Source organism: Camelus bactrianus, chromosome 12 (assembly GCF_048773025.1).
Source record: "Camelus bactrianus isolate YW-2024 breed Bactrian camel chromosome 12, ASM4877302v1, whole genome shotgun sequence".
NCBI classification, from domain to species: domain Eukaryota; kingdom Metazoa; phylum Chordata; class Mammalia; order Artiodactyla; family Camelidae; genus Camelus; species Camelus bactrianus.
This window is the reverse complement of record NC_133550.1, coordinates 8,866,298-8,885,321: the sequence shown is the minus strand read 5'-3', so window position 1 is coordinate 8,885,321 and position 19,024 is coordinate 8,866,298. Positions and strand designations below refer to the sequence as shown.

At 40.7% G+C, this 19,024-nt stretch overlaps 1 protein-coding gene and 1 pseudogene across 2 annotated transcripts in view; one reads left to right on the top strand and one right to left on the bottom strand.

Moving 5' to 3' along the window:
• The window catches only part of LOC141579349 (uncharacterized), a 202,931-nt gene that overhangs the window by 29,947 nt on the left and 153,960 nt on the right, over window positions 1-19,024 (top strand). The gene's annotated exons all lie outside the window — the stretch shown is intronic.
• LOC105062163 (myosin phosphatase Rho-interacting protein pseudogene) lies at window positions 13,832-17,122 on the bottom strand (annotated as a pseudogene).

Below are 19,024 nucleotides of genomic sequence, written 5' to 3'. Positions count from 1 at the left end.
GAATATTGGCGATTTTGAATGGTTCAACCTAAGAATCACATGGGCTTTTATATTCATACCTGAGACAGAGTTTCAGTGACAGCGGTTGTCAGGCAGAGGGCCCATTGAAAGGCATTACAGTCACAACAAAACCTTGGCCGTTTGTGCTTAAAGGGGGAAAACAAAACAAAAAAGAACGAAGGCATAAAGGAACAATAGCAATCCATCTCATTCCTCACTTCAGTTCCTGTCAACTCTAATCAGGTTTCACTATTTCAGGTTTAGGTAAAAGTCGGATTATACAAAGATACATTATGGAGGATGGACTATTTCACAGCTGTTTGTACTCATGCTGACGTACTGTGCATCTGAGGCTTGAAAAGACCCAGGATTTCCTGCTTCACCTCCATTTCTTATTTTCTAAGCACTCAGCTGTGTCTCCTGTTGTTACAGCTTACAACCCCTCCCCGGTACTCTGCACATCACTTTCTTATTATTGATCCTGTAGGAGTTCATCAGACATTTGACACATGCATGCTTGTCTTCCTACTGACATTATAAATACTTCTTGGCATTAATGCTCCATGTCTTCTAGTTTTCTCTCCCCTTCCTTCCTTCCTTCTTCCTCTCTCTCTCCCTCTCTCTTTCTCTCTCTACCCACCACCCCCCTTCGTTTTTGCAGTCCCCATAACTACTTGCTACAAAGGTGTGCGTGGGGTGAAACATCATGAGCTGTTGCCTGAATAAATATATCAATTTCTACTAAGGTTAAAGTTGAAATTCCTGCACACCTTGAGGGACATGAGGAATAGAGACCTTCTCAAGATTTCAGGTGGGCAACTTATAAATTGGAGAACACTTAAACCACTATTTAAATCCTATTTCCCTAGTAGCTTCATAACAAATACAGGATCAACAGGTGTGGTTTACAAAAACTATTTTAAAAATAAATGTAGTTGTATTAATATTTTTTTATAGACTTTATTCTTTTAGAGCAGTTTCAGGTTCACAGCAGAATTGAGCAGAAAATACAGAGTTTGCACACAGCCCTCCCCACCTACACATATATACTCCCCTACCCTCAACATCCCTCATCAGTGTGGCATATTTGGTACAATCAATACCAACATGGGGACATTATTATCAACCAAAGTCCATAGTTTACATTAGGGTTCACTCTTGATGTTGTACATTCTATGGGCTTTGACAAATGCGTAATGTCATGTAGCCACCACTATAGTATCATACAGAATAATTTCATTGCCTTAAAAATCCCTTGTACTCCATCTGTTCATTCCTCCCTCCCTTCCTCTCCCCAAACCCCTGGAAACCATGATCTTTTTATTGTTTTTGTAGCTGTGCCTTTTCCAGAATGTCATTTGGTTGCAATTGTACAGTTTGTAGCCTTTTCAGCCTGGCTTCTTTCATTAGTAATATGTCTTTTAAGTTTCTTCCATGTTTTTCATGGCTTGATAGATCTTTTTTTTTTTAACTACACATAAATTTTTTAATTTACATATATGTACTGTTCATTGTTTCTAAGAACGTTTAGAGTTTTAGCTTTTTAAACTTACATAGTTATCAAGGGAATAAAGCCAAGCACAAAATAAGAATTAACTCAAAAAGATACATACACCCTGCTATTTACAGCAACATTATTTGTAACTGCCAAGATATGGAAGCATCCTAAGTGCACGTCAATAGTTGAATAGATAATGGAGATGCAGCATATATATGTGTGTAACAGAATACAACTCACCCATAAAAAAGAAGGCTGTTTTGCCATTTGTGGCCCTTCATTCACTTTTTTTTTCACTTCAAAAGCCAGAACTTTATAACTGGCAGATACATTTCCATTACATCAAAAACAACAAAATACCTAGAAATAAACTTAACCAAGGAGGTTACCTATACTCTGAAAACCGAAATGACACAAGGAAATGGAAATATTTCTTGTGCTCTTGGATTGGAAGAATCAGCACTGTCAAAATGACCACACTACCCAAAGCAATCCACAGATCCATTGCAGTCCCCATCAAAATATGACATTCCTCACAGAACTAGAACAAACAATTCCAAAATTCATAAGGAACCACGAAAAAGACCCCAAACAGCCAAAACAATCTTTCATAGGTCTTTTTTTTTTTCTCTTTCTTCTTTTTCTCTTTTCTTATGGTTTGATGACTATAGAAGTTCCTTTAACATTTGTTGTAAAGCTGGTTTGGTGGTGCTGAAATCTCTTAGCTTTTGTTTATCTGTGAAGCTTTTGATTTCTCCTTCAAGTCTGAACGAGAGTCTTGCTGGATAGTATTCTTGGTTGTCAGTTTCCCCCTTGCATCACTTTAAATATATGGTGCCACTCCCTTCTGGCCTGTACAGTTTCTGCTGAAAAATCAGTTGATAACCTTATGGAAGTTCCCTTGTATGTTATTTGTTGCTTTTCTCTTGCTAGTTTTAATATTTTCTCCTTATCCTTAATTGTTGTCAATTTGATGACTACGTGCCTTGGTGTGTTCGTCTTTGGGCTGATTCTGTGTGGTACTCTCTGCGCCTCCAGGACGTGGGTGACTGTTTCCTTTCCCAACTTGGGGACGTTTTTGGTTATTATCTCTACAAAAATTTTCTCAGGTCCTTTCTCTCTTCTCTTCCTGAGACCCCTATAATGTGAATATTAGAGTGCAGTATGTTGTCCCAGAGTTCTCTTACACTATCCTCATTCCTTTTTATTCTTTTTTCTTTTTTCTCTTCTGAAGTAGTGATTTCCACTCATCTGTCTTCTAGCTCACTGATCCGTTCTTCTGCCTCATTTAGTTTGTTCTTGGTTCCTTCTAGTGTATTGTTCATTTCAGTGATTTTATTCTTTAACCCTGTTTGGGTATTCTTTATATTTTCCAGCTCGTTGCTAAAGACTTCACTCTGTGCATCTATACTTCTCTTGAGTTCTCTGAACATCTTCACCATTTAAACTCTCAGATAAATTTCCTATCTCTTCATCACTTATTTCTTCTGGGATTTTATCTTGTGCCTTGGCCTGGGAGATACTCCTTTGCCACCTCATATCGCCTATCTTTCTATATGTTTGTGGATTCCTTCCATAGGCTTTGGGATTATTGTTTCCTTATTTCTGGTATCTGCCTCTGGTGGATGAGGATGGACCAGAGGCTTATGCAGGTTTCCTGGCAGGAGGAGCCGGTGCCTGCCTACTGCTGGGTGAAGCTTGGTCCTGGACCTCCAGTGGGTAGGGCTGTGTGTAGAGGCCTTTGTGGCTCAGGAAGTCTGCTGATGGGGGGGCTGTGTTCCCTCCCTGCATGATGTTTGGCCTGAGGCTTCCCTAGAGGTTGTTGGGTGGGGCTAGGTCTTGGGGCTAATGATCCAATCAAGACGTCAGCCTCCAGGAAAGCTCATGTAGATGAACACTCCTGGAATGTCTGCCACCAGCTTTTATGTCCCCTGGGTGAGCCGCAGCCATCCCCTACTTCCTCAGGAGACCTTCCGAAACCAGCAGGCAGGTCTGGCCCAGGTTCCTATGAGATCACTGCCTCTGCCCTTGGACCTGGCTCATGCGAGATTCTGTGTATGCTTCCCCAGAGAGTGAAGTCTCTGCTTCCCCAGTCCTGTGGCGATCCTGGAGTTAAGCCACACTGGCCTTCAAAAGCAGATGTCCTGGGGTCTCCTTCTCTTCCCAACGCCGGGACCCGAGCTGGGGAGCCTGGTGTGGGGCTTTGAGCTCTCACTCCTGTGGGAGGGCCTCTGAGACTTAACAAATCTTCAGCTTGTGGGTCGCCCACCCAATTACATCGCAAACACGCCCCTCCTACCGTCCTGCTGTGGTTCCCTCTTTATGTTTCCAGTTGCAGATCTTTTTTGCTAGGTTCCAGTCTTTCTTCGATGGTTGTTTGGTATTCAGCTGTGGTTTGTTGTGGTCGCAAGGAGAGGCAAGCTCGTGGGCCTACCACTCCACCATCTTGACTGGAACTCGGAATTGTATTAATATTAATGTCTCATATCTTCCAAATTTTTATGCTCTCTTTTAGTGTTAGACTGACAATTTTCCTATAAAATAGTCCTGTAATCTCATATATCCAAGTACATAGCAGAATGCTCACTTTTTGACATGTATGTTTGACTTAAACCACTCTTTCTACTAATATAAGTTTTTTGAGAGTTTTGAGCACACTGTAAGATGCTTTTAAAATTTTTTCCCTCAAGTCATAAATGAAGTGCTGGATGAAGAAAACGACGTTTCCTCTCTTTGTTTAGATACCAGCTTTTACTTTCTCTAGAGCTATGTTGTCCAATGAAGTTATTTAAATTTAAATTTAATTCAATGAAGATTCAGTTCCTCAGTTCCAGCAGCCACATCTCAAGCAGCACTCTGGAGCATCATGTGTATGCCTTCACTTAAACCAGAATACTGTATTTAATGAACTGCCAGATGTATTTCAGATGCTTTCCTTTAATTATCACTTTCTTAATGACTTCATCTCAGCTGATCTTTACTCATTATCTTCTCTTTCTCAGTCACAAAAGTGCAAGATGGCAAAGATAGCTTTTTTTTTGGCAGTTTGGATCCTATAGCTTTTTTTTTCTCTCTCTCTCTTTGGTAGTTTGGCTTTGCAATTTCAAGCTTGGCACATATTTAAAAGAAGAAAGAGTTCCATTAAAATGACATTAAAATTGAGAAACATTTTGAAAATGGTAAACCACCGTTACAAGTCAGTATTACTCCTGGGTGAAAAGATGGTTCAAATAAACGCTCCTGGATCTGCAGGTCTGGGTGTGTTCCTTCTCTATCGCCACACCATCGCAGGTAACTACAGATGCTTTCATGTTCGGTCTTGTGGTAAATGTGCTGTTTAGAAATTTTGCAAGCTGATGTATCTGAGACATTGATCTTTAAAAAACTCTTTCCAATTTAGAAATAAAGAGTGACGGTATAGTTTTGGAAGCTAGTACTCCAAAATTTCTCCCTCTTAAAAGGAACTCCTCTTGTTTGGAAATAGCTACCTTAAAACAGGAATAATTTGTCAGAGTCACTGGGTGGTGTATAAGTGACCAGATTTACCTCTTCTTAGTATTACTGTAAGTAATATTTTAAAAATAGCTCTTTTACTTTAGCCTAATAGAAACATTTTCAGCTTATCTCAGACTTCCAGTAACTTGGTCTCTGCTTTCTCTCTCAGAATTAGCTCTGTACTGATTTTCCAACATCCCTGGGACATCAGTCTTGCTTTGCTCGCTCAGCTCTATTCACAACTACTTTACAGTCCAAGGTATTCAATAAAGCACTCCTATTCCAACTTCCAACTTGCTTTTCCCTCTGTTAACCCCCTGCCGTACTTCCTAAACCCTTGCTGCCTTGTGTGGTTCTGCTGCAGAACTTACAGCTCAGAGCTAGATTTTGCTTTCTGACTATCCCACCACATTCAGTACATGGGTCCATCTGTGTTGTTGACTCTCTGACCCATGCAGGATGAGGTCTTCATTTCGTCTTTCCTCCAACCTGCTGTAAAAAACCTGCCTCATCGACTCCCTTGCCCAGTTTTGGTTCCTGATAATCAAGACCAAATTGAGGAGTCTGGCTCCTGCTCACCTGGGAAGCAGCCAGTCTTTGCAAGAGATCATGACTTCTGTCCCGCCCGCCCGTCTTCGTGGATGAACGCCCACTGCTTACGAAGTGTAGCCCTCATGTCCATTGCCTGGATAATTTTCTGTGTGTTCTTCTACATTCTACTATTTGGACCTTCACTGACCTTCTCTTATCACACTATAAGAGTATTATTTTGTGTAAATTTATTGCCTGAGTATTTGAGGAAAGTGACAGGCATGTGAAGAAGGAAAAGGACCACTCCCCAGAAGGGTAAACTGGCCTTCTCGGGTGAACTGGACTTTCCGTGCTCTGAGGTCTGGACCTTCCTTCCTATCAAGAAGGGTTAAGTTCCCCGTGAACAACTTATTGAAAGGCAGAAAGAGGGGCAGAATGAGCGCTTTGTGTTTCAGAGGTTGAACAGAAAGGCTGGTCGTGGGGGTATTCCTGAGTAAGAGGAACAGTGGTTGAAGGTTTTATTAGACTCAGCTTCTAGATATCTAGTGAATCTCTTGGACAGTGAGACTTTAGAGGAAAATGACTGTTGGGAGTGAGCACTGAAAAGGATGAAGGGTAGGATGTGAGGGCAACCTGGCTGCGACGTCTGTCACCCCATCGATCACCAGGGTTGATTTGGCTGATCTGGCTGGCTGAACGAGTGTCCCCGTCCTCCCTCACTGCTCCGTGTGCATCCCTCCCCGGGCTGCGCACTCGGTCAAACAGGACGACCTTCCCTGATAGAGGAGACCGGTTCTTCCGTCTGCGCTCCCCTGCTAGAACCTCCAAACAAACTCCCAGGGGCTACGGCAGAGGCCAGCCTGGGCTGAGCGCAGCATAAAAGGAAACGGCTTGTGTTTTTGAAGTAGCCTCCAGGGAAGAGCCTGTTTGAACAAAGCTGAGGACAGTATGACTTAACTGTGGTGCGAACAGCATCACTGGAGAGATGGCAGAGGACCAGTTTTCTACAGCAGGGCTGTGGAGCTGCAAGGAGCAAAGGCAGGTGTAGCAGATGTGTGCAGACAAGCTCGCTCTTCTGTGCCTGAGAATGGAAGCTTCTTGAGCATCTGTTTTCTATTATATAGGTCCTTGAGTTATGTGGGTGATCAAGGAAGGACACTAGCTCCCAGCATTTGTACTGGCTTTTATCCTAGAAAGAAATGTGCTGTTCAAGCTGGTTCTAATAAAACTGTGGACAAATAAAATTAGGAGAGTCCTTGCACTCCATGCAAGGAGCAAATGTGCATAACCAACTGATTGAAATGCCTGTGGGAGGAGATTTTTAGGAGGATGTGACTGCCAGCCAACCCTCAGGCTGGACCCAGGCCATCCGAGGCACCTCATGCCCTCTCCTGTCCTTGGAGTGTGACTTCTGCCCACTGTTCCCACAGTGGGAGTCATTCTCAAGGGCCCAGCCTTGAGAGAGTAATGTGTTGAGACCATCTGGACAGTGACTGAACCCAGCAGGGGCCTCTATACAAACTTCAGGATTCTGGCGTTGGGTGCAGAGAACTTCTGATCCTGTGGTCACCCAAGGCAATCCTCCTATGCAAGTTCCCTTGCTTATTACAGCTGCTGCCTCCAGTCTAGAGTGGTCTGCCTCTACTTTTGGTGCCTCCTACCTTTCATGGACAGGGGCCAGTTTCAGATTTCTCCTGGGAAACACCTGAGGTTTTGAACCAACACACCTACATCCCAGTGAGGCCATGGATCTCCTTTTTAGTATCTACTGTAAGCAATTTTCCTCTTTACCTTTGTTATCATTTATATGTTATTTTACTAAATATTTTCATTGGGTGAAGAGAGCATTTCCTAAATAAGGGAATGATCTTTAATTATCACTGTGAAATTGTGCATAATTAGCCTGGAGATCACACAGAACCTTGATTTCCTTTAATAACATGAATACCTACTATGTTCATGCTATCAGTTGTCAACAAATTAGATTACCATCTCCTGCTGATGAACAGCAATGTCCTCTACAGGACTGTCATTATCTTATCAGAAGTCAAGGATTTATGTGAGTGAACCAGTGTAACATTAAATGCATTTGTTGTACAACATGCTAAACTTGATAATCCTGGCTGAAAGATAAGTATTTGGTGGTCTACGTCTCTCTTAATAAGCGTTGTCAAATTTCTATTAAAAAGCACATATAAGGCATTTGAAACAGTTTACATTTGAATTGAAATGCACACACTCTTAACAGCTGGAGCAACCGCCAAAAGTCAGTTTCCTCCAGAGGGAAGAACAGAAAATCGCTTACCAAGAAGATACCAGAGTGAACAGATGATAGTCAAAGATCTAGCTCACTGACTGTAAGCACTATTTTAGAAGTCGCATTCCTGCACGCTCCCTGTAGCACTGTTGTATTCAAACTTTTTCATGAACTGCACATGTGTGGCTACAGGAAGGAAAAAGTAATTTGATGTCCTGCTGTTTCACATTCAGGTTTGATATAGATGGGGATACGGAAATTTTATAGCGTAAAGACAATTTGCTGCTTCTATCACAGCTGTCTTCATCAGTATGAGTCTTGATGTTAATACCTTCAGCTTCCTTTAGGATATGACAAGTTCATTGAAAGATACGATATAAAAGGTAGAAATCATATTATATAAGTAACAGCAGATATGACAGTTTCTTGTTGTTTATCTATTTTATGTATAGTAGTTTGTATCTGCTAATCCCAAATTTATTCCTAACCCCCCTTTCCCCTTTGGTTACCATAAATTTGTGTTCTATATCTGTGAGTCTCTTTCTGTTTTGTAAGTAAGTTCATATGTGTCATTTTTTTAGATCTCACATGTAAGTGATATCATATGGTATTTTTCTTTCTCTATCTGACTTACTTCACTTAGTATGATAAATCTCTAGGACCATCCATGCTCTGCAAATGGCATTATTTCATTATTTTTCATGGCTGAGTAGTATTCCATATATATATATATATTTTTTTTTTCCCCACGTCTTTATCCAATCATCTGTCATTGGGCATTTAGGTTGCTTCCATGTCTTGGCTATTGTAAATAGTGCTGGTGTGAACACTGAGGTGCATGTATCTTTTCGAACTGGAGTCTTCTCTGGATGGCCCAGGAGTGGGATTGCAGGATCAAATGGTAACTCTATTTTTAGTTTTTAAAGGAATTTCTATACTGTTTTCCACAATGGCTGCAACAATTGCATTCCCACCAACAGTGTAGAAGGGTTCTCTTCTCCTCAGCCTCTCCAGCATTTATCGTTTGGACTTTTTAATGATGGCCATTCTGACTGTGTGAAGTGATATCTAATTGTAGTTTTGATTTGCATTCTCTGATAATTAGTGAGCATTTTTTCATGTGCCTATTGGCCATTGGTATGTCTTATGTCTTCACTGGAGAAATAATCTGTTTAGGTCTTCAGCTGATTTTTTGATTGGGTTGTCTTTTGCTTTTGTTTTTGTTATTGAGTTGTATGAACTGCACCTGTTTTAACTGGTCACACAGCCTGGCTCTTTTATCTTGAGTAGCAGAGTATTTTAGACCTAGCTCTCCCCCTAGTAAACTTTTCCCTGAGCTTCCTTGAAATCAAGACACTTTGTGCATTACTTGTTGATTTATAACCTGAAAAGAGAGGACATTCTGTGTGACTGAGAAAGGATCCTGGGGGCTGGAAGCCTTGGATGATTGCTTTGTGCTTTCTCCTGTTGTACCGTATCCTTTAAACAAAGGTTTATGTAAGTACACCTGGAGCAGTTTTGTGTGTTTTTCAGTCATCTGATCCTGTTTAATCAGTGCAAACACACACTCTGTAGGGTTTTTTATTGAAAGAAAAAATAAAAGCCCACAGAACTACTTTTCCAATCACTGACATTTGGAATACAGGCATATATCAGAGATACTGTAGGTTCGGATCCAGATCACTGCGATGATGTGAGTCACACAAATGTTTTGGTTTCCCAATACATATAAATTTATGTTTACACTATATTGTAATCTATTAAATAGCATTATGTGTAAAAAAATCTACATACCTTAATTTAAAAACAGTTTATTGCTAAAAAATGCTAACCATCATCTAAGCCTTCAGCAAGTCCTACTCTTTTTCCAATAGTAACATCAAAGAGCACTGATCACCAATCACAGTAACAAGCAGAATAGGAATGAAAAAGTTTGAAATATGGCAAGAATAAACAAAATGTGACTTAGAGACAGAAGGTCAGAAAAAATGCTGTTGGAAAAATGGTGCTGATAGATTTGCTCAAAGCAAGGTTGCCACAAACCTTCAATTTGTTTAAAAAAAAAAAGTATCTGCAAAGAGCAATAAAGTGAAGCCCAATAGACCAATGTATGCATTAGTCACTTATGTATGAACGCTGACATCAAAAGCTTTTTTTCACTTTAAAGAACAGTGGTTTTCTTGGCAGACTATATTTCCCTCTCACTTTGCATTTTTGATATTCACAGGATGACAGTTTTATCATGATTCTTCAAATTAAGCACACAAACACTTGCACACATTTGAATAACAGCATATATATTAAAATAGTGTGTATATATGACATATGTGATATAGCAGTTTCTGGGGTCAGAATCCTGGTTCTGATATTTACAAGATTTGAAATCGTAGTCACTTTGTGGTGTCTATCTGCCTCAGTTTACTCATCTGTAAAATGTGCACAGTGGCAGTAGTAGATTAAATCAGTCCATGCATGTCTCATAATAACAGTTACTTAGTGCTAGCTATTATTGTGATTATTATTGATTCTATTGCTATGACTACAAAAGGTATCAAATGGACAAAAATATATTGAGCAGGAATTGGAACGATTCTCCCTAAATTAGAGATTTTGCACACCAGGAGTAAGTTTTAGGACCATGTGATGCTGACTTTTTCATATTTGTATTCAATAATTTCGAGTTCATTATCCTAATGGTAGCAGAAAAGCAAGCATATAAATAAATTTTTTCAATTACGAACCTCCTTGTTGCTTGATCATGTAGAATTCTGTTTGATAAAGAATGCTGTGAACTATAATGTATTGTGCAAAGGTTAGTGTTACTATTAATTTGAGTCTAGTTCTTGGTTTCAGTAAAAAAAATGATGCTCTATTAAGAACTAGTTATCTTATGCAGCACGCAATTTGAGAAGAGCAAAGATGTGTGAACGGTGCTGAAACCAGTGCAATGTGATAATCACCGAGCCTGGACTGGTTCAACATCGTGATGTTTCGATTTCTTGATAAATCAATCTCTAAGGTTTAGTTCATTCACAGTGTGAGGATACTTACCTGTTCAAAGTACATCACTTTTGTCCTGCAGTTTTCTTATTGACTTCCTGTCAGGGTTTGCATTGATTTTAAAGTTTTATTGTTGACATTTAAAGCACTTAATGGCCTGATACCTTCTTATATTAATGATTTGCTTATCCCCATGGGACAAGAATAAATTTTGAGATCTGCTAGCTGGATGTCAGTCTTAAATGTCACCTTGAGATTCAGAGTGCAAAGGCTTTTTGTCTTTTACTCATGTTCTTTTTGAGATCAGTTAAGACGTTAGAAAGAAAATAACATATCTTTTCTAAAGGTCAGTGGGGCTTTATGGAAAAATATATCAAGAATTTGATTTATCAAATTATTTATGTTTTCAAATTCTTAAATAAGATTTGCAACAGACCAAATCCCTCAAAAATGTTACAATAAAAAGTTAAGTCTATGAAGTGTGGAAATTATTAAAATAATATTCTTAGATTATTTTTAAACTTGGGAAATAAATGGTATGTTCCTGAGTGACAGAATATTTTTTGTTCTCACCTATGACAGCAAAAATTGCAATTTTATTTATTTATTTATTTGTCAGTCTCTTAGATTTCTTTAATCTTCTTTGTCTGCACCTTTCTAAAACAACTAAAACAACTGTGTAACACCTACATTCTTTTCCAAATACAGAATCCTAAACAAAATGGTCACAGGTTCCATAGCTAGGATTTAGTCAATGCCACGTACAGACAGAATATTACTTACTGGGTTTTATATACTGCTTTCTGCTATCATTATGTTCCATCGTCCTATTCTTAAATTCTGTGAATGATACATTCCATACTCTTTTTATTGGATTTTTATTGAAGTATAGTTGATGTACAATATTATATGTTATAGGTGTACAACATAGTGATTCATAATTTTTAAGGTTATACTCCACTTATTACAAAATATTGGCTATATTCACTAAATAATATTCTTATAGTTCATTTGTTTAATACATAATAGTTTGTAATTTTATTTTTAAAGTCAATCTCTTAAGGTGCAATTATTTAATGTTCTAAGATTTATGATAAATTTTATGAATGGAAAACTTTAAAATCTTTTACAATTAATTACAAATAATCTTTCTGGCTTTAATGTTTCCTTATGTGGACTGCATTATGCTATGTGTTTGTGTTAGATAGCTTTGGTTAATGATTATGCCAAGAGCAAGCTAGTTTGGGGGGAAGAAAAAAACTGTTTCATGTGAGTGTAAAGCATTAAAACATAATAGAAAACGAACTGTTTATGACTGCGTGTAGTCATACAGTGTATAAAAACATGTAGTGTTAGTGATACAGGCAAACCAATTTTCACGTCCCTGTATAAACTACAAAAAAACCCTCCCTTATCTGCCGCGTACTTACCTACTTATCCACCTGTTAGTTTTGTATCTCAGTCCAATGCCTTGTCTGTCGTTTGCTGTATTGACAGTTGATACCAGATAACTTACTATATATCTAACCCTCTGCACGTAAGATAAAATCTTGAAAATGGAGTGCTAGATAAGTGTGACAAAGGACCGTAATGTTACCGTGTTTGTTTTCTATGAAGGAATGTTTTGCCTATGAAAGCAGCCTGACTTAGGTCTCCCTCCTACTCTGCCCTCTCTCACACATCCTGTCTTCCTTTCTGTAGCTATGTAATGGGATTCCTTCTTGGGCTTATGCGGCAAAAGAAAAACTTTGAAACTTCTTAATATGGAGAAAATAAATCAGATGCCCACCCTTGAACTTTTTAGGTGAAGCCCTTTGCTGCTATCCCAAATCAAAACACATCAAGTGAAAGGTGAACTGTTCATTTATGGGTAAAAGAGATTCTTAAACTGTATGTAACCATAAACCCCCAGTACACATGTTTTTATTATTGGGGATTTAATTTCTATTTTTTCATAATATGAATAATTTGATTTGTAAAACAGTGAGTTAGCCATTATTTTACACAATTCATGGTAAAATTTTCTTACGTTTGCAAATAAGTTCTATAGTATATAAGGAAATATACGTCTAACACATCTGATACTTTGGAATTCATTGTCACTGAGAAATTTACTAGGAATCCACTCCATGACAAAATATGTAAAATACAAATGAATTATATTGTTGATGCTGAGTTAATGATGATATTCACAATTTTATGAATAAATCCCTAAGCAGAGGAAATACTGAAAATTTGATTTTTACCAGCTTCTTCCTTACTTTAAAATGTAATCCATGGGCTCAGCTATATAATTCAGTTTTTTAAAAACTATAATAATCAAGAATATATTATAAATATTAATGCAATATGCAACATATTTTGACCTTTGACTTTCTGTAATTACTCGGTTTAGCTGCCTCAACATTCTCATTTTGTCTGCCCTCCTTGGAGGGCAATTTCTTTTTCTATATTCTAAAATTATTCTTATTATGTTTGCTGTTGGATTCATTTGTCTATTGAGCTTGCAGTTGTATTCATCAGATTATTAGTACTGGTTTATTTAAACAATGTAAAATTGTAGATATTTGATAGATGTTGACCAATGGATATGTTATCTCGAGATTTTAAAAAAAAGTGACTGTGTACCAAAAAGACAGATTTTTAAAAAGCCTTTAGTATTTGATGAGTGACCAACCTTAAAAAAAGTTTTCCTGTGTTAAAATGATGTATTATATAATACATAATACAGAGAAATGTTCTTAAAACGTTATTGAATCAGATTAACTTATAGATTATCATTTATAATTACAGTATAAAATTTATTCTCTATGATGTGCAATACCCCTGTTCTAAGGTTCACATTTTGTCCACCTTTTCCCAGCAGCATATGACTGGGACTCAATACTTTTTAGAACACAGCTAAGAAATTTAAATCTCAGCCTTGAGATTTTCTACAGTTTGTATAGTATACTGTCAGATCTTGCAGTAGAAACAGATTTTGTTGTTTCCCATCTTAATTTCTGACCCACAAATAGAGTGTTTGCTATCAAAACTCTCCAGTAGTAATTTCTTATGAAATTCAAGTGTTTTGCGAATTATCTAGATATATGGCTTCTCTGGGGAAAATTCTTCAGGCTTCCATAACTGCACCTAATCAGTTTCCAGGTTTTCCATAACCATCGACCATATTAGGGGCAACTGGCTTTTTCTGAGGTGTCATTGCAGTCATCAGAATGGGTCTTACACATGTAGGTGTTAAGAACCTTAAACCTACTTGGTCCTTAAATAGGCACTCTAGACAGAAACAAATATGTTTATTATAAAAATAGATGTATAAGTTGTTTTACTAAAGATCTGGGTTAAGCTGCATACCCATGTATTCTATTTCTAAAGCAAAGTATATGAATGACTCTGAGAACAATGAATCGTCTCAGAAGTTGGTAAGGTTAAGCTATTGAAGTGTACGAATGGGAGGGGCTGTGTCTATTAATTTCATGTCGATTTGTCTTTTTTTTTATTTCCAATTTTGTTTTTATTGCTTCCTGTGCTAATTGAAATAACTGTTATCACTGCATCCATCATTCCTCTCTCCACACACTGATGTCCAGTTATTAATATTACAGGCTTTGTTTTTTTGTGTGTGTGCAAGATTTAATAAAAAATGAACAAAAATAGGAATGGCTGCTTTCAACATTTTTCAGGTTGTGACGTGTTTACCATGATTATCTGGGGTGTGGTTCTAAGCTGCCTGCTAGTGGAATAAATACAAAATGCTGTCCTTCTCCGAAGCCCAAAGGTGGTTAAGTCCAGGCCATGAGCCACAGCCGCCGGCCAGCTCCCTCCTACCCCTGCAGCCTAGCAAGCTTTCAGTGCCAGGACTGGTGGCTTGTCCTCACGCCACGTGACCCGCCTGGCCTTGGAGCGCCCCTCCCGCCTCCGCTCCTGAGCCCAGCTCCTCTTCTGCTGTGGGGTCTGCCTCTTGCTCGAAGGGCAGCCTCGAGTCTCCAAGGTGTGCATTGCTCCGGTGTTCCTCCAATGGCAACGAGCTGGTCACCTCCAGTGCAGAGGTCGGGCGGACATGTTTCATGATGGTCTGGATCCAGTTCCGCCAGATTCCAGACGTCATAGCGGAGAGGGTGAAGGTGTGGATCTGAAAGCCCTGGTTCCTCTGCACCGGTACTCAGTGATGTCCTAACATATGGACAAGTCGATCTCCCAGTCCAGGCCAGCCGCCTCCTCAGCACAGAATCCCTGTAGTGTCTTGGGCTGCGATCAGCAAGCACAAACCTGTGTTTCTTCCACTGGCCATCCTCATACTGTTTGGTCAGCCAGCCTTTCTTGAAATTCAGCGGGTTGCTCATCAGGGAGGACTCTGTGGACCTCCTGTCCAGGGACTTGGCTCTTCGGTGGGGAGATGGGGGAAGCCTCGGCGTCCGGCAGAGGAGCATCCCTGGGGAGGTCCAGCTTCCTGGGGCGGGGGGTGCCCTCTTCTTGTGGAGGCCCTGGCAAGTGTTTCTGGATGGTGAGGACCCAGCCGACGAATTAGTCTCCCTGTACTCTGCCTTCTCGATTGATGTCCAGGGCCTCAAACTTCTCAGTGACCTTGGACATCCTGATGTTGGGGGTGCTGGGGTTGGGAGGGGAGAGCTGCGGGGGCAGCTGCTGCTCCTCGGCCTTCACATCCTGCTTGGTCTTCTCCAGGGAGAAGTATTCGCCCTGCGCTGGACTTTACGACCAGCCCGTGTGGTCGCCGCCTGGGGCGCTCTCCTCGTCTCTGCTCTCCAGCCCGGGCTCCCTCGTGGTGCCGGCAGCAGGGGGCTGGCTCTGGCTAGGACTCTCAGCTGGACTCAGGTCGCTGCCATCTGGCTGGTCCTTGGCCCTCATTGCTTCCTGCCAGAGTGTAGACCTGGTGGTGGGGACTTTCTCAGCACTGGGGAAGCTGCTGCCGCTGGTGACAGCCGTCTTGGCTGGCCGTGGCTCCTGTCGGGTAGGAGGCTCCACCTTCCTCTGCTTCTGGCTCCGTTTGTTGGTCCTGGGACAGACCGTGAGCATCTCCAACCACCTGCCGATGATCTCCTTGGCTGGGATGACCTGCTCCTTCTCGGGGGTCAGAATGCACAGGGAGAACTTCCGGCCCGTTCAGCCCTCCCGGTGCACCACATCCATGCGCTGGTTCATGTTGACGGTGCCCTGAGGGAGGGTCGTGGGCATCTCATCCAGGGCATAGCGCAGGAGGCCCTGCTCCTAGAGGATGCAGGACCGGCGCTGCCATTTCTGGGATCGGACCCGCCAGCCGCCATAGATGGGTCTTGCCTGATCAGGTCCTGGTTGGTGAGCAGATGTGACTCGCGGGGCTTGAAGCAGTTCTGATGACACTTGGCTCTTGTTTAAGAAGCTGGCCTGGAATTTCCTGCACGGGTTCTCCTTGGCCACCAACATGGCCGGGCTCAGGCTCAGGCCGGGCGCCGCTGCATCCCTGGCCCCTGCCTCCAGCTGGCACGCAGGCCGGGGCCCACGGACACGGCCTCGCGCACCCGCCCCGCTGCGGCCTCTGGGTGCTGCTGCTCGCCTCGCCAGTACCCGCGCCACCCTCACCGCAAAGGGGAGTGGAGCCAGGCTTTGTTCTTGACTCACACATTCTCCTGGAAGGTTGGAGACGGCAAGTTCGCCTGTGGTCCGCAGTCACGGTCCGGCTTCCCTGCTCTGTCCCCCACCCTCATCCTCACGATCAGCCCCAGGATTCTGCACTGCTGTTTTCAACATTAGAGGATAGTTTTCTGTGTTTTTCGCTCATTTGGTCAATACTAAAGAAAAAGCTCTGAATTGGCTACAGCTTTTTTAAGGCTCTGAAAAAGTATATTTTTATGTTGAAAAGCCAAATTAAAATATCCTAAGAATGAGTTTGGGGGGGAAGGAGAATGACTCCACCCTGTAGGACACTCAAAGATAAAGCTTTTCTGTGCCTCCCTGTCTCACGGCTTCCTCTCCTTTTTTCACCTTAATCACAAACTATCTGAGTCTGTTGGGGCTGCTATAACAAAAACGCCTTTTACTGGGTGGTTTATGCAACAGACATTTATTTTTCACAGTTCTGGAGGCTGGGAAGTCCAAGAGCAAGGAGCCGGCAGATTTGGTGTCTGGTGAGAGTCTACTTCCTGGATCGTAGAGGGCTGCCCTCTCACTGTGGCCTCACATGGAGGAAGAGGTCAGAGGTTCTCTGGGGTTCTTCTGTCACAGCACTGATCTCAAGCATGAGAGATCCACCTTTGTGACCTAACCATCTCCCAAGGGCCCCACCTCATAATACCATCATCTGGGGAGTTAGAATTTCAACGTATACATTTTGAGGGAGACATAAGCATTCAGTCCATTACACCAAATAAATTCAACGAAAGGTCACTGAATTTTATGCTGCACCAAGCATGGTCTTCAGAACTGGACAAACGTTGTTTAGAAGGATCTGATCTGGATCTTACTGAGCATACGGTGTTATAGGAGAGGTAAAAACTGCCTGAGGAAAACAAAGGAAGAAGGAACTACATTTAGTTGGAGAACTGGAGAGTAATCAGAAAGGTACATTTCAGCTGGACTTTGCGAAGTAAGTCCTATTTTGCCACGAGTAGCGGGGGAACAGAGAAGCAGTTTCCAGGAGAGGGAGGTGCCATGTGTGCAAAAGCGCGGAAGCATGGAAGAGCATGGCCCGTTAAGGAAACAAGGCATGGTGTTGGAGAGGCAGACGAAGAAGGGGTCTGGAATGCAAGGTGGGCCATCTTGGGGCATGTGTGCTTGGTTTCGATTCTATCTTGAGGAGCTTTTGGTTTTCTGCCTGACCAGGAGTCTCATCAATTTGCCAGTGGGATCTGTGACCTATCTTAATATATGAATACTACCAAAGTAGTACTTGCTGTGTGCAGACCGCAGTGAAAACGAATTCCCTTATTACTCCTTGTATCTACGGGCGTAATGCTTGGATATCACTTAGTTGTCCCAAATTAGGAAAACTGTGACGTTAACATGGTACATTCATAAAACAGGACATTATGAAGTAATCTTAAAATAATTGTGACACTGAGGAAAATGGCAATAGCATATTGCACTGCTCAGTGGCATAACTCATAAATGGCAAATCATGGTTTAACATTTAGTTCTTTTAACACCTAGTCCAAATCTCCCCTACTAAACCATAAATGTGAAATTTTCCTATGAATAAGAAAACAGATTATTTTAGTAGAATGTTTCCATTCCTTTAGTCCACAAACATTCATTAAATCACTATTATGTACTTGTTTTTCTTACTGAATATGACATCTTTACAAATAGAATACAGATCTTAAAATATTATAGCAGAAGATATGCCTAATGTTGGTAGAGTGGCATTATTAAACCTGCCTGAAATCTTATTGGTGCCATCAGGATATTTTTTTTTTCCTTCTACTTATCTTTCCATTGGAGAATTCAGCATTTGGCACCATGAGAGCTGAACAAGGAAAAGTTACCAAGCTTATTAAAATAAAAGATCCAGACTACATTGATAATCTAAGAAAACCTATGTTTAATTACTTACAAGACATGCAAAATGTACATACAAAAGTAATTTGATGCAGAAATTCATGAAAAGAAGAATGAACACTGTAAATCTTTATGTAATTCATGTCAGTCTGGAACTACACTAGATTGACATGCCTTTGTAATTTGTTGAGGGTTAATGAAAATTGAAAAGGAGAAGCTTTTTTTGGTCAGTTTCCTTCTGGCATGCCACTTGGTTAGAAACCTTGACAGATGTGTTCGTTCTTTTAGGATGAGCACTGAGGAACCATTAAGTGAACTACTTCTGCTGTGCACTCAATGGCACTAGAGATTTAAACATTAAAGGTGTTCCTAGGAGCCTGAATTATTCCCAGGAAATGTTTTATAAGGATCACGATAAAATCCTGCCATTATTTTTGTTTCTTCTGGATAAGTTAATGAAGGAGCAACTTTAGAAAGTAACTGAGCCTGTATCTTGTTAGCCATTTCTTTTGACCAGAGTACTCTTTAGATTGTTGTGTGTGAATTTCAGATATCTCAGTGCTGTTTTTCAGGAAGGCATATATGTGACTATTTTATTAAAACAGCTTTATGGAGGCTATAACTGACGTACAATAAACTACACATATTTGGAGGGTATAGGTCGACATTTTGACATATACATGCAACCATAAAACTAACACCACAATCAAGAAAATGAGATATTAATTAATCACACCCAAAAGGTTTCTCGG